Below are 16148 nucleotides of genomic sequence, written 5' to 3'. Positions count from 1 at the left end.
TGATCTAACTGACGTTTATGGAATACTCCATCCAACAAGAGCAGATTACACATTCTTTTCAAACTCACGTGGAATATTCACCAAGATAGACCACATACTTAATAATAACATGAACCTTAACAAATTTTAAAAAAATAGAAATTATACAAAGTATGTTTTGGGACCATAATAAAAATAATAGAAATTATACAAAGTATGTTTTGAGACCATAATGAAACTATGATTTCTGTTGATGAAAATAGATTATCGACAACAGAAAGATATCTGGAAATTCCCCAAGTATTAAAATTTTAAAAAACACATTTCTAAATAATACATGAGTCAAAAAGTCTCAAAAGAAGATATATTATGAACTAAACAAAAATAAAAATACACCTTGTAAAAGGATTCCTTAGGGGGAAATATACAGTACTAAGTGTAATTTATTAGAAAAGAAAGATCTGAACACAATGGCTTAAGTTTCCTGTTTAGGAAACTAGAGAAAAAAAAATTAAGCATAAAGCAAGCAGAAAAAAATTTAAAAAATTAGAGTAGAAATCAATAAAAATTTTAAAAGGAAATGGAGCAAAAAGAACTCTTATTCATTGCCAAATGCAAAATGGTACGGCCACTTTGGAAGTCAGTTTGGCAATTTCTTACAAAACTACACATACTGTTACCATATTATCCAGCAATTGTACACCTCAGTATTTACCCAAAGGAGTTAAAAATTACATCCACAGAAAAACCTGAATATGGATATTTATAGCAGATTTATTCATAATTGCCAAAACTTGGAAGCAACCAAGATGTCCTTCAGTAGGTGAATTGATAATCTGTAGTACATCCAAACAATGAACTACTATTCAGTGCTAAAAACAAATGAGCTATATCAAACCATGAAAAGAAGAGAGAAGACACACATTACCAAAATTAGTAATGAAAGGAACTTGTCACTATTCATCCCATGTACATTAAAGACTAAAAAATAATACATGAACAACTTTATTCTCATAAATTTGATAACTTAGGTTAAATGAACTAATTTCTTGGACGGCAGCTATGCTTACCACTAAACCACCAACATTGCTTTAAATGCACTAATTTCTTAAAAGAAACGAGCTAGCAAAAGTCATACAAGAAAATATAGATCATCTGAATAGGCCCATATCTATTAAAGAAATTGAATGAATAATTATTAACTTTCCAAAATATATTCACTAGGCCCATGTAATTCCACTAGTGAATTCTACCAAACAATTGAAGAAATTATACCAGTTTTCTAAATCTCTTCCAAAAAAATAGAAACAGAGATAACATTTCCTAACTCATTCTGTGAAGTCATTATTATTACCAAAATCAAATAAAGTCATTACTTGAAAGCTACAGACAATATCTCTCACGAATATAGAGACAAAAATCCTCAACAATAATTAGCAACTAGAATAGAACTATTTATAAAAAAGAATTATACTTACGACCAAGTGGAATTTATTCCAGTGACGTAAGGTTGGTTTAATAGTAGAAAACAATCATTGTAAACCACCACATCAGCAGACTGAAGAAGGAAAATCATAGATGATAGCAATTCATGCAGAAAAATATTAAAAGACCCAACACCTATACATGATATTAACTTTTAGAAAACTAGGAATAGATGGAAACAACTTGATAGAGAACACCTACAAATAACATCATACTTAATGGTGAGTAAACACTTTCCCCCTAAGACTAGGAAAAAGGTTGATGTCCTCACTTACCACTCCTGTTGAACATTGTACATGAAGTGCTAACTAGTGCAATAACACAAGAAAATGAAATAATAAAGATTGGAAAGGAAGAAATACAGCTGTGTGTTTTCACAGATGAAAATTATTTATGTAGAAACTCCAAAACAATCAACAAAAACATCCTAGAATTAATAAATGACTTTAGCAAATTTTGTAGGATGCAAGGTTATTATATAAATGTCAATTGCTTTGTTATAAACTAGTAGCAGTGAATAATTAAAATTAGAAATTGAATACAAAACAAAATGGCAAGAAGAAAATGAAACAGGTATACATCTAATAAAGTATAAACAGGATCAATATGCTGAAAACTAGAAAACATTGATGAAAGAAATTAAAGAGGATCTCAATAAATTGAGAGATATTTCACATGTGTGGATTAAAGGATTCAATATAGTTAACATGTAACTCTTCTCAACATGATCTATTGATTTGATCCATACAAAATCCAAGCAATCTATATTATAGATATCAACAGATTGTTTTAACATTTATATGTTAAAAGAAAATACCTAGAATAACCAGCACAATACTGAAGAGGAATAAATTTGGATGACTCACACTACCTGCACTAGATTTCTCTTCCCTCTATAACAAATTACCAAAATCTGGGGGCCTTAAAACAATGTATTTCTATTGTCTTCGAGTTCTAGGGTTTAGTAGTCTTAAATGGGTCTTGCCGGGCTATGATCAAAGTGTCTGCAGGGCCGTGCTCCTTCTGAAGGCTCTAGGGAAGAATTCATTTCTTTGCCTTTTCCAGCTTCTAGAGAATGCTTACATCCTTGGATCGTGGCTCTTTCCTTTTTCAAAGCCAGCAATTTTTTGTCAAGTTATTTACATATTGCATCACTCTGATACTAACAATTCAGTCTCCCTCTTTTACATATAAGACCCATTATAATAATATTAGGTGCATCCAGATAATATAGGATAATCTCCTCGTCTTAAATTTACTTGTTTGTGACTTTTTGTGGTTAGAGGATTGCAAATTTCTTTGTATTTTTTAAACAGCTTTATTGGGGTATAATTAATATTTTTAAATTTTTCATATTTAATTTATACAAATTGATGTGTTTGGACACACGCATACACCCTTGATACATCACCACAATCCAAGTAATAAACATATCCATCACATCCAAAAGTTTCCTTGAGCCCTTTGTTTGTTTTGCTTGTTTCCTTGTGGTAAGAACATTTAATATGATATCTACCCTCCTAATAAATTAAGTGTAAAATACCTTACTGTTAACTACAGATACTATGTTATACAGCAAATCTAGAAATGATTCATCTTGTGTAATAGTAACTTTTTACTCATTGAACAACAAATCCCCATTTCCCCCTCCCCAAACCATGGTGACCACTATTCTATTTTCTGCTTCTCTAATTTTGACTATTTTAGATACCTCATTTAAGTGGAATTATGCATCCTTCTGTGGCTGACATTTCACTTTGTCTTTCAGGTCCATCCATGATGTCACATATGATAGAATTTCCTTCTTTTTTAAAAAGGCTAAATAATATTCCATTGTATGTATATACCACATCTTCTTTGTCCATTCATCTACCCATGAACATTTGGGTTATATCTACAACTTGGCTATTTTAATAATGCTGTAATAAGCATGAGAGTGCAGATATCTCTTTGAGATCATGATTTCAATTCTTTGAATATATACCCAGAAATGGGATTGCTGGATCATATGATAGTTCAATTTTTAATTTTTTGAGAAACCTCTATACAGTTTCCAACACTTGTCTTTTTGATTATAGCCATTCTAACAGATGTGAGGTGCTATCTCATTGTGGTTTTTATTTGCATTTCCCTAAGGATTAGTGATATTCAGCATCTTTTCATGTATCTGTTCACCATTTGTCTGTCTTTGGAAAAATGTCTATTCAGAGTCTCTGTCTATTTTTAATAGGATTGCTTGTGTGTGTGTGTGTGTGTGTGTGTGTGTGTGTGTGTTTACCATTGAGCTATATGCATTCTTAGTATATTTTGGATATTAAATCTACTATCTTTGAAAGAAAAACTGATAAGTTAAACTTTATTAAAATTAAGAACTTCTATTCTATAAGACACACTACCAAGAGAATGAAAAGACAAGCCAAAGACTGGAAATAAGTATCTGTAAAACACATATATGATAAAGGACTTATGTTCAAAAAATACAAATAACTGTTAAAACTCAACAATAAGGAAATTGATAAAAAATTATCCCCAAATCTGAACAGTTACCTCAATTTCAAAATATAAAGGTGGGAAAAAAACATGTGAAAATATGATCAACATCATTTGTTGTGAGAATTCAAAAGAGTCAGAGGCCATTGTTAGACTAGCTAAAATTCCAAGCCCTAGCAATACCAATTACGGGCAAGGATTAGAGAAACAATAAATGCTCTTTCATTGCTAATGGGAATACAAAATAGTACAGCCACTTCGGAAGACAGTCTGGCACTTTTTTACAAAGTTAAATAGAGTCTTATGATCTAGCAATTTCATTCCTAGGTATTTACTCAAATTATTTGAAAACTTATTTCCACACAAAAACCTGCACACAAATGTTTATATCAGACATTCAAAACTGCCCACAACTGGAAGTAATTAAGATGTCCTTCAGTAGGTGACTGGATCACCAAACTGTCATACATTCACACAGTGCACTATTATTGTGATAAAAAATGAGCTATTATTCCACAAAAAGACATGGGTGAATCTTTTTTTTTTTTTTTTTTTTTTTTGTGGTATGTGGGCCTCCCTCTGCTGCGGCCTCTTCCGTTGCGGAGCACAGGCTCCGGACGCTCAGGCTCAGCGGCCATGGCTCACGGGCCCAGCCGCAGCCGCTCCGCGGCATGTGGGATCCTCCCAGACCGGGGCGCGAACCCGGTTCCCCTGCATCGGCAGGCGGACGCGCAACCACTGCGCCACCAGGGAAGCCCCCATGGGTGAATCTTAAATGCATATTGTTTAGTGAAAGAAGCCAGTAGGAACAAGCTTAATGTATGATTCCGATTATATAACATTCCAAATTGGCAAAAATAGAGACAATAAACAGATTCATATTTTCCAGGAGTTTGCTTGTTGGAGAGGTAGGGTAGTTTGAATAAAGTGAAACACAGGGGATTATTTCAGATGGTGAAACTATTCTGTATGGTACTGTAAAGTTGAATAAATAACACTATGCATTTGTCAAACTCTTTAGAATTTTATAGCACAAAATGAGAATCTCACTTTATGCAGATAAAAAAATCACTTAGAAAATTGAATGACACAAGGATAGAATGCAGAATGTGATGGAACACCCTACTAATTGAATCAATCATATGAAACAGCCTCAATGAAGAGACGTGAGGAATAGGCTGCTGACCTAATAACGTTGGAAAGGAGTGGATTTTAAAACGACTCAATGCAAGAAAAGGTGTACAATAACACTGTACTCTAACTGATCAACCTGTTCTCCTCAGGGTACAGGCTAACAATTATGATACTGCTCATATTAGCTTCTAGGGGCTGCCATAACATGTACCATAAACTAGGTAGCTTAACTTACAGAAATGTATTATCTCACAGTTCTGAAGACCAGAAATCTGAGATCAAGGTGTACTTAGGGCCAGGATCCCTCTGAAGTCAATAGGGAAGGTCCTGCTCCAGGTCTCTCTTCTAGATTCTGGTAGTTCCTTGGCTTGTATCTGGGAGATGTTTACTCTAATCTTAACATGGTGTGTGTTAGAGGAGGTCAACAAGAAGATGAGACAGCCAGTGGACCCAGGAGTTGGACCCAGGCCATCTGAGGCTCCTCATCCCTCACTTGTCCTTAGAATGTACATTCTGCCCAGCACTCCCACAGTGGGAACCATTTTCAAGGATATAGCCTTGAGAAAGTAACATGTTATCGAGACCATCTGGATGGTATATGTGACTGAACTCAATCAAGCCTTTCTGTGTAAACAGTTAAGATTTTGGCAGGCAGGTGTGGAGATCTACTCAACTTATCACTGTCCAAGACAAACCTTGCAAGTAAGTTCCTTTGCTTTTTAAAATTGCCACCTACCAGTCTGCAGTGATCTGCCTCTTTCTTTGCTCTGTCCTTGCCTTGTGTGTATGGGGGCCAGTTTCAGATTTTACCTGGGATTTCCTGAGGTTTTGAACCAACAGTGTTTTTGTTGTGTGTTTATCTGTGCCCAAATTTCCCCCTTTTATAAGAATCCCGGTCATAATGGATTAGGGGATATGCTGTACTCCAATATGACCTCATCTTAACTATATCTGCAACAACCCTATTTCCAAATAAGATCACATTCTGAGACAAGGGGAGGAGACCAGAAGGATCCAAGGGGGATTATTGGAAACAATATGAACTCTTGTTTATCTAAACATACATGCAAATGGTTACAGATATACTCCTCCCTCAAGGAGGTCAAGCATACCTCATTTCTGAAGTGTGAATTATTTGTAATGATTTTATTTTAAACAGTACAGCATGGAAAGGGGAAATATCTTAAAAGTGGAGAAAACTGATAAACACCATCTCAGCCTGGTGATAAAGGTTAACACTTACAGTTAGTCACATATGCTATACACCCTTGATATGGTGTGATGAAAAGGGCATTTTATCTCTGCAGTCTTCTCCAAAACACATAAGCCCAGCTGAATCATGATAAAAACAACAAAATCATGATAAAACCCTAATTGAGGCAAATTCTACAAAATTCTTGATCAGTACTTCTAAAAATGGTAAAAATTATTAATAATAAGGATATTCTGAGAAATTATTAGAGCCAAGAGGAGCTTAAGGAGACATGATAGATATACTATAATATCTGAATGGGATCCTCGAATAGAGAAAGGACATTATGTAAAAACTAAGGAAATCTGAATAAACTATGGAATTTTAATTAATAATAATGTATCAAAATTAGTTAAGCATAACAAATGTACCATACTAATATAAGTTGTTAATAATAGGGGGAACTGGATGTGTAGTACAGGAAAACTTCTGCATTCACAATTTTTCTGTAAATTTAAAATTATTCTAAAATGAAAAAAAAACATAATAGTCTTCTAAACAGGAATAAATTGTTTGCCTTGGGCCTATAACCTATTCTATCATCCTAAATCCTTTTCCTCTAAGGCAATTAAAAATAATTGCCTTATCATGTATTTCTACAGCCTAGTTATTATTTATGGAATATAAATTCATAATTTTTACCTTTGTTGCTTTATTAAATTTGAAAGGTAATGCTGTTACATTTTCTCCTTTGATGTAGTTCCTACCTTGTAGTGAAATAAACTTCCCTATTATTCCAGAAACTGAATACTAGATTAGGAAGTAAAGTCAGATGTTTGTCTTGGCCTTTTTACCAACTAGACATTTGACTTAGATGAGTCATTTGGCACGGGAGAAATTATTTCTAATTTTTTAACCTATCTTTTAACTTTTCTTTATATAAATCCTATACCTACATGTATGTACACACATTTAAATTACATATTTTAAATTATTTAATGTCATATATACTTGCCTCTACAAACTCATCATAATTGGTATAAATTCAGCTAAAGTAAAGAATCTTAGAATTTTACTTACTCTGTGCAAATGTTTAGGCCTTTTGAAATATTAAAACTAATGCAGATACTTCCAATACAATGGCAGCTAAATTGAATCCACAAATCCCAAACAAGAAACTGCAGTACTAAATGACCTCAAGTTCAATAATTCTACTAAATAAATAATTGATTTTATTTAGACTCATGAATCCCAGTGTAGTCCAATACCTTTCTAAAACTTCTGTATTTCATAAAGTAGAAGGGTCCTTCTGCTTTGACACTCTGATATTTACTGGTCTGGCTATTCATGTGTTCAAGAAATACATGAGTATCTTCTTGAGGAGGAGTGTTGTTGGTGCTGGGGATATAAAGATAAAAAGACACTGGTCTTGCCAAAGTTTATACATGGACCAAAAAAATGTGTATATATGGCCACAAGATCCCTGTGATCCTGTAATGATTATTTAGAAGTTTCCATGGTGATTAAGAAAGCAACATAGGAAAATGCATTTGCGGTGAAGAAGAAAAAACACATCTCTTCCACAGTTAGTGATTTTTTTTTTTGCTTCACACAACAGGGGTTCCACATAAGTGATATTTTCACAAGTGGGCCTGAAAGAAATCTTCTTCTTTGGAAATATAAGAAAGTTTCTCAAGCCAAAAGGGGACAGTAGAGGGCATGAATGCATCAAAGCATCTGTTTTTCCTTAACAGGTACCAGCTTCCCAAATCATAGTCCTTTCCTTCAATAACTCTTTTAAAAGGTAAGTGTTTAATAAATACTCTTTCTTCATGGCAAAATGGTAGCTTTTAAATGGTTCTTCTATGTATAATAAATTTAAGCATGATTAGAATTTCCACTACATTCCAAAATAGGATTTCTCTTTTGTTATCTGGACCCAGGTATTACAAATTCTAGTACTGGTTATTTCTTTGCCTGACTAGTTATCTAGCTTTAATTAAATACACAGTTAATATGTGAAAATTAAGTGCTTCAATTTTCACAAGATAGTAAGAAGAAAAATACTATTTTCCATTAAAGTAATTATATGTTTTTATTATAATATAATTCTGCTTGAAAATATTTTGGTATATTTACAACAGTACTATATGAGATAGCATCAAATAGCATCATCACTATGTTCTAATAGTAGAGATGGCATCATTATTATGTTCTAATAATACTAAGAAGAATGATCACTTTCTAGATATTTCTGTTTTTCAGAAAATTATTATTTTTAAAATTAATAGCTCAATAAAATTGCATCTTACTGGGTTCACAGTTGTGAGTCACTTTAACTATAGTGAAATAATAGCTAGTATTTTTACCCAAGTAGGCAAAACTTCCAAACTACAATTACTTTTAATCTCTTATGGACATTTTATAAAAATTAGATGAATTATCTTCTTTTACATTTTTGCTTCTAATTTTATCATAAATTATGTATATTGCTAGAGTGTGCAGCATAAAACACATTATTATATCTTACCTCTGAATTCTTAATGATAGCTTTAATACCTTAGCTATTTATAGTTGTTGGTAATTTTAGACCATCCAGCTGATGCTCTGTTGGAAATGTGAGGAAAATATTTTGTGGCTTTAAGGAAGAAACCACTGGATATGACCATGTTATTATTGGAAGAATTTTCTCATTTTACATTAATTCCAAAGCTATTTAAATCCTTCTTGGAACCATTCTTTCAATGTGAACTACAATAAGGTTTTGCCATTTAAAGTCAAATACGTTTAGTAAAAAGAGATTTTAAATATACTCTATTCAATCAACTATCTTTGTACACATCTCCTTTTCCTATGTTCATAGACTAATATTTTTACTTTCTGTTTCTCTGGTTGACAGTACCCTGAAGACAACATTAAACGTTTGAAAACAAGTGTTCCGGTTATTTCTAAGACATCCTCTTCATCTAACCCCAGATCTGCCACCTGCCCCCTGACTCGCGGTGAAAAAGAATCCTGTATAAGGGGATGCTTCTCTTCTGCCTTTTGCAACCCAGGTCATCCTAGACATGAATGATTTCTAACCATATGTTGGACACACATCTCTGGATCAGATTTTCCCATTACTGGCTCCACTGCATTTTTAACAGATTGCATATCATATCTGCACTCTGTCATATCCCCTAGTTCACACTTCAGCACAGTGCTCTGCAAACTTAATGTGCAGTAAAATGCAGATTCAAATTCAGTGTTTCAGGATGGGATTTGATATATACATTTCTAACAGGCTCCCCTGTGATACTAATGCTGTTGGTTGGAGAACCAACTCTATGGTATTAAGGCAAGTATAGCACATTAAACCCTGAGAAAAGCTTAAAGAAATCTGTTTAACTTTCACACAAAGTCTTGTTTTGTTTTTTAACTAGAACAATTATTTTTTCCTCCCTGGAATACTTCCTGGAGCTAATGTACCATAAAACACATTCTGAGAAATGTCACACTGGATTAGTAGTTCTCAACCTTTAGTGTGATTCGGAATCATCAGAAGAACTTTGATAAAATAAAGATTTCCTTCCCTGCCCTAGAGGTTTCTGATTCAATAGAATTGATGTAGGACCTGAATAGTCACATGAATAAGATCCTCTCTGATGTTAACACTTCTGATCTGGAGACCACACCTTGAGAATCACTGCTTTAGTTTCCTTAGGTTCTGCACCTGTGGCAAGTCAGATTACCAGAAATCTTCGACCCTATTTCAATTTCTTTAACGCTCCATAGAAATTTCCTTAGGGCTGTGATTTAACATTATGCCTTAGTTTCTTTGAAGGTTATATGAAAATATCTATATGGATAATATGGAATATCATTTTCTAAATATCTTGTTGAAAGACTACCCAGTACATAGGTCAGTGTTCTTTAAATAAGAAGAAATATGAGATATTCTTGTATTTTCTTCTAGAAAAAAATCTTCATGACAGGACAGCAAATTTTATTTATGAGAGTACTTTTATACACACACACACACACACACACATACACACAGACACACACACACACACACATACTCACACACACACATTATTTCCTCCGCTCTCTTTTGGGACTTGATTCTTATTCTATGTCGTTTTAAATATTGGTTGAATGTTTAATATATATAGGTTTTATGCCATACTTCTCATATTCTTTGAAAAATCAACAAAATAAAATAAATAATATACAACAAACTTACACATGTTTATTTATCACATTACACATTACTATAACCCAAAATCACAAGAAATGTTATTTCAATCCTATTTCAAAACCTTATTTTCTCAGAAAATATACATTTAAAATATTACAGTTAGTGGAAAAGTTATAGAGGTCTGACTTGTAGAGATTTTGATTTTTAGCATAAAAATTATATTATGTCATTGGAAGAGAAACATAGCATAAATAATTAAAATTTATTTATACACTCAAGAAATTCCAAGTTCTATCCATACATTTTTTGTTGCAGAATAAGTTAACTACACTGAGTACATTTCTTACCCGATGATCTTAATCTTGAGGAGAACTAGGATCAAAAAGAGTACAACTACATTATCAGTTTGTCTAGCTAACGGGGTCTGAAGATTACATTACTCACAGCCCCTTGTATTGGTAGGAATTCAATAGATACTAACGTGATAATATGAAGATGAACACAAATTTTTTGCTACTCCTCTACAAAAGTAGTTTTATACTTTCTATTTGTAAAAGATACCATTGCCAGAGAATATATGTTTTCTTCTTTATGAAACTGAATACATAGAAATTATGAGAAATAAACTTTGTCATCTCACATTCTTCAGTTTAGTTACTGTTTAGATGTTTAAGAAGCTGAGTGTATCACTCTTCAATATTTTACCCTTTGTCAGTGGCTGGATATTAGTCAACTGAGTGGCATTACTTCTATAAAATAAACATTTTGATTTAGGGTTTTCTCCTACTTTGCAAGGAAGTACAGTGTTTCGTCAAAAAATAAATAACATTACTGCTTAGTAATAAAAATTATATGTAGTAGTTTAACAGTTTTTGTTCTTTTACGTTAAGGGGGGATTTATCAGTTAAACTGCTTGATCAGTCTTAAAAGTGGCAAAGCATTTTTAGCAGTGTTCTTTTTACTGCCTTCTAAATATGTTTCAAGATTTACCCCATGGAAACTTGTCTAGCTGGCACCTGTCAATCATTCAGAAGCTTTACAATAGGCATCAAGGTACAGCATGAAAAAATAATGTGTTGCAAGCCTTAGTCTTTAGGTGCATGACATAGCAGATGAAGACCTTTCACAAAACAATGAGAGCTGGTTATTCAGGGAAAGCAATTGTGGTAAATTTCGAACAGGAAAGCCATTCATCTGAAAGTTGAAAGCAGCTTTTACAGTTCCTCTTGCATTACTGGTTTCTATCTTAGGTAGTTGTTCAAAAATAGAATGATAGGCAAAGAGCAGAAAATAATCAGTATCAGAGCAAAGACAGAAGCAAAGAGAAAAATAGAAAAGAATCCTGGGAGACATTGACAACCAGACTTCAGTGTTAGCTGGGCTGACCTCAATTAGGCATTTATCTCACTTGTGTAGAATTTTATTGTATATTACTTGTGTAATTAGGAAATGAAAGTTATCCACCTATCCTGAAAACTCTGCTTAGTGGTCTAGAATATTCAAGGTATGCTTTCCCTAGGTTTTTATTCTCCAGCCTCTTTTTAGAGTTTTGAATTTCTACATTCTCTCACTCATGTAAAGAAGTCATTCCCCCTAAATTTATGCAAGCTAAACTTGGGCTATTCCTATTACAAAGGAAGAGGACAATGACAAGAAATGCAAGTGTGTTTCTAGAAATGTAGTTCCCTAAGTATCTGTGATAATTTATCATACAACTTCAAACTTATTGTGTGATCTACAGGTAGAAAATACCAATGTTGTACTTTTTAAGAAATTAAAACATTGTTGTCTTGCCTTTGAAAGAAAATGTATTCTTATTCTTTCGTGTTTTTTTTTTTTAGACTAGTCCTTTGTTTTATTAATTAATTTATTTATTTTTGCTGTGTTGGGTCTTCGTTTCTGTGCGAGGGCTTTCTCTAGTTGTGGCAAGCGGGGGCCACTCTTCATCGCGGTGCGCAGGCCTCTCACTATCGCGGCCTCTCTTGTTGCGGAGCACAGGCTCCAGACGCACAGGCTCAGTAGTAGTGGCTCACGGGCCTAGTTGCTCCGTGGCATGTGGGATCCTCCCAGACCAGGGCTCGAACCCGTGTCCCCTGGATTAGCAGGCAGATTCTCAACCACTGCGCCACGAGGGAAGCCCGTTTTGTGTCTTTAAAAAAATTTTTGTCATATAAGTAGACTTTATTGTTTTAGAGCAGTTTTAGGTTCACAGCAAAACTTTGTGGAAGGTAGAATGATTTCCCATATAGCCCTGCCCCTGGTACAATGGATGAATCTACATTGACACATCATTATCACAGGAAGTCTATAGTTCACATTGGGGTCACTCTTGGTGTTGTACGTTCTCTGGGTTTTGACAAAAAATGTATAATGATATGTATCTACCATTACTGTATCATACAGAATAGTTTCACTGTCCTAAAAGTCCTCTGTGCTCCACCTATTTAATCCTTCCTTCCCTCAAGCCCTTGCAACCTCTGAACTTTTTACTATCATCATAGTTTGGCATTTTCTAGAATGTCATATAATTGGATTCATAATATGTACCCTTTTTAGATTGGCTTCTTTCACATAGTAATATGGCTTTAAATGTCCTCCATGCTTTTTCATGGTTTGATAGCTCATTTCTTTTCAGCACCGAGTAATATTTCATTATGTGGCTATACCATTGTTTATTTATCTATTAACCTACTGAACAAATTGGTTGCTTCAAAGCTTTGGCAATTATAAATAAAGATGCTATAAACATCCATGTGAAGGTTTTTGTGTGGACATAAGTTTTCAATTAATTTGAGTAAATGCCAAGGAGATTGATTGCTGGATTGCACAGTAAGAGTGTGTTTAGTTTTGTAAGAGACTGCCAAACTGTCTTCCAAAGTGCCTGTACCATTTTGCATTCCACTAGTAATGAATGAGTGTTCTTTTTGCTCCACATCCTTCTCAACAATTGGTGTTGTCAGCGTTTTCAACTTTGACCATCTTAATAGGGGTGTAATGGTATCTCCTTGCTGTTTTAATTTGCAATTTCCCAATGACATATGATTTTGAACAACTTTTTATGTGCTTACTTGTCATCTGTATATCTTCTTGATAGACATTGGTCAGTTCTTTTGCCCATTTTTAAATTGGGTTGTTTGTTTTTTTATAGATGAGATTTTTGTACATTTGGGGTAATAATCCTTTATCAGATGTATTTTTATAATACTTTCTCCTAGTCTGTGGCTTGTCTTCTAATCTTCTTGACACTGTCCTTTGCAGAGCAGAAGTTTTTAATTTTAATGAAGTCCAGTTTATTATTACTTTCATGGACTATCCATTTGATGTTTTATCTAAAAAGTCATTGTCATACCTAAGGTCATGTAGGTTTTCTTCTAAGTTATCTTCTAGGAGTTTTATAATAGTCCATCTTACATTTAGATTTATGATCCATTTTTAGTAAACTTCTGTGAAGGGTGTAAAGTCTGAGTAAGATCCATTTTTGGCATGTGGATGCCCCGTTGTTCCAGCACCATTTGTTGAAAAACTTTTTTTCTTTATTGTATTAGCTTTGCTCCTTTGTCAAAGATCAGCTGACTTTATTCATGGGGGTCTATTTCTGGTCACTCTCTTCTGTTCCACTGATCTATTTGTCTATTTTTTTTCTCACCAGTGCTACAGTGTCTTAATTATTGTAGCTTTAGAGTGAGTCTTTAAAGGAAGGAGTGTCAGTCCTCCAACTTTGTTCTTCTGCTTAAATACTGTGTTGGCTATTCTGGGGTTTTTGCCTCTCCATATAAAACTTTAGAATCAGTTTGTCAATATCCACAAAACAACTTGCTGGGATTTTGACTGAGATTGTATTGAATCTGTAGATCAGCTTGGGAAAAATTGACATCTTGTTGAGTCTTTTTATCCATGAACATGGACTATTTCTCCATTTATTTAGTTCTCTTATTTTTTTCATCAGGGTTTTATAATTTTCTTCATATCAACCTTGTACATACTTTATTAGCTTTATACCTAAATATTTTGTTTTTGTTTTTCTGGTTGCTAACGTAAATGCCATTGTGTTTCTAATTTCAAATTGCACTCGGTCATCCTGGTGTAGAGGAAAGTGATTGACACTGGTAAATTAACTTTGTATTCTGAAACCTTGCTATAATCACTTACTAGTTCCAGGAATTTTTTGTCAATTTGTTTGGATTTTTAGACGATCATGTCATCTGCAAACAAAGATAGTTTTATTTCTTCCTCTACCATTTGCATATCTTTTATTTCTTTTTATTGTCTTATTGCATTAGGTAAGATTTCCAGTACAATGTTGAAATGAAGTGGTGAGAGGGGATGTATTTTATTTTAGTGGAATATCCCCCATAAATTTTGAAACATCACCCAAGTAAAAGAAAGAACTTTCATGCACTTTTGTTCCAAACACAGCAAAAAACGTGGTTCACTTGACAAGTTCTGTATCAATTATTGAATCATGCTACTCAGGAAGACACCAGACCTTTGGGAAAGCAGAAATAGAAAACACAGCTGAGACATTTGCTAAGAATTACTGAGAAGATGGTAATTACATTAGTAGAGAGAAGATTTCAAAAACATGAATTTTGAAAAAAAATCAAGAGTTTTAACTATTATAAGTAATATACAAAAGATGAATACAAGTAAAAATATGCAGGAAACTACTAGAAATATGAGCATGAAATTTAGGAGAGATATCAGAAAGGAAATGAGGATATACAGTTTATTCACCTGGAGAACATGGGCGAAGTTATGAGAAAAGATGAGCCCACTATTTAAAGAGGGAAAAAGAAAGAGAAGGAGAGAGAAAGTGAAGAATGAGATAATGAAGAAGGGAGATAGAATATGTTGGTTCAGAGGTATTTTTCAGAGGAAGCGATTCACTCAAGTGAAACATACAAGGCTTTAGAGAAATGATATGCAGGAGAATGTGGTGTCATTAAGATGGCAGAGACACATGGGTTAGGTGAAAAAGGGTACAGAGACTGGGTGATATGAGAATGACAATTGGAGGAGAAACCTTGACTTCACTCTTGACTAGTAGAGTCTATCGCTATAAGCATATCTCATGAGTTTGCATGGGTAAACCATTAATCAAGTACAATGCATACATACTTTGGATGAGTATATGTACTTCAAATACAATAGAATGTGTTGGTGTTGTATACTTATCAAATCAGAAAATAACAAAGTACCAGGCTTAATGGAATTCAATATGCTAGAATTGAATTCTAGGCATCCAGAATTCTAGGAAACTGACTATAAGCTTAATTAATGGAACTTGATTTAGGTTTTAAATGATAAATATTGTTTGGTTATATAGGAAGGACAAAGAGAGACTTTCCAAAGAACTGGGGGAAATGGTTTTGGAGAAAAAGCTGAGCAAAGACACAAATGCTAATGAAATGACTAAGGATGTGTAAGAAACAATAAAGAGGTAAATTTGGTTGAAATGGAGTATCTATGCTGAGAAGTTTTGAGAAATAAGTTTGGGTGAAATATGTATTCAGAGAATGTAAAAGTCTTTACAAATATAACTAAAGATTTTGGATTTGTGGATAGAAGAACTAGCTCTTAGTGAGCACTCCTTGATATGGAAAAATGTGATTTGAAAGATGATTTTTTAAGAGCTTTTCAGCAGAGACTGGTGATGGTGTTGGTGAGGCAGGGATAGGAAGGCAG

At 33.7% G+C, this 16148-nt stretch overlaps 1 long non-coding RNA gene across 1 annotated transcript in view; it reads left to right on the top strand.

Annotated features, from left to right (window-relative positions):
• The window catches only part of LOC129392584 (uncharacterized), a 71920-nt gene extending 62550 nt beyond the window's left edge, over positions 1-9370 (top strand). Inside the window, exons 3-4 of the long non-coding RNA XR_008618768.1 lie at positions 8035-8084; positions 9180-9370. This is a non-coding gene — a long non-coding RNA (uncharacterized lncRNA). The remainder of the gene's footprint in view (positions 1-8034; positions 8085-9179) is intronic.
• The last annotated feature ends 6778 nt before the right edge of the window (positions 9371-16148 follow it).

This window comes from Physeter macrocephalus, chromosome 11 (genome assembly GCF_002837175.3).
Source record: "Physeter macrocephalus isolate SW-GA chromosome 11, ASM283717v5, whole genome shotgun sequence".
In the NCBI taxonomy this organism is placed as follows: domain Eukaryota; kingdom Metazoa; phylum Chordata; class Mammalia; order Artiodactyla; family Physeteridae; genus Physeter; species Physeter macrocephalus.
Note: the sequence above shows the minus strand (reverse complement) of the source record. Positions and strands in the feature narration are given on the sequence as shown.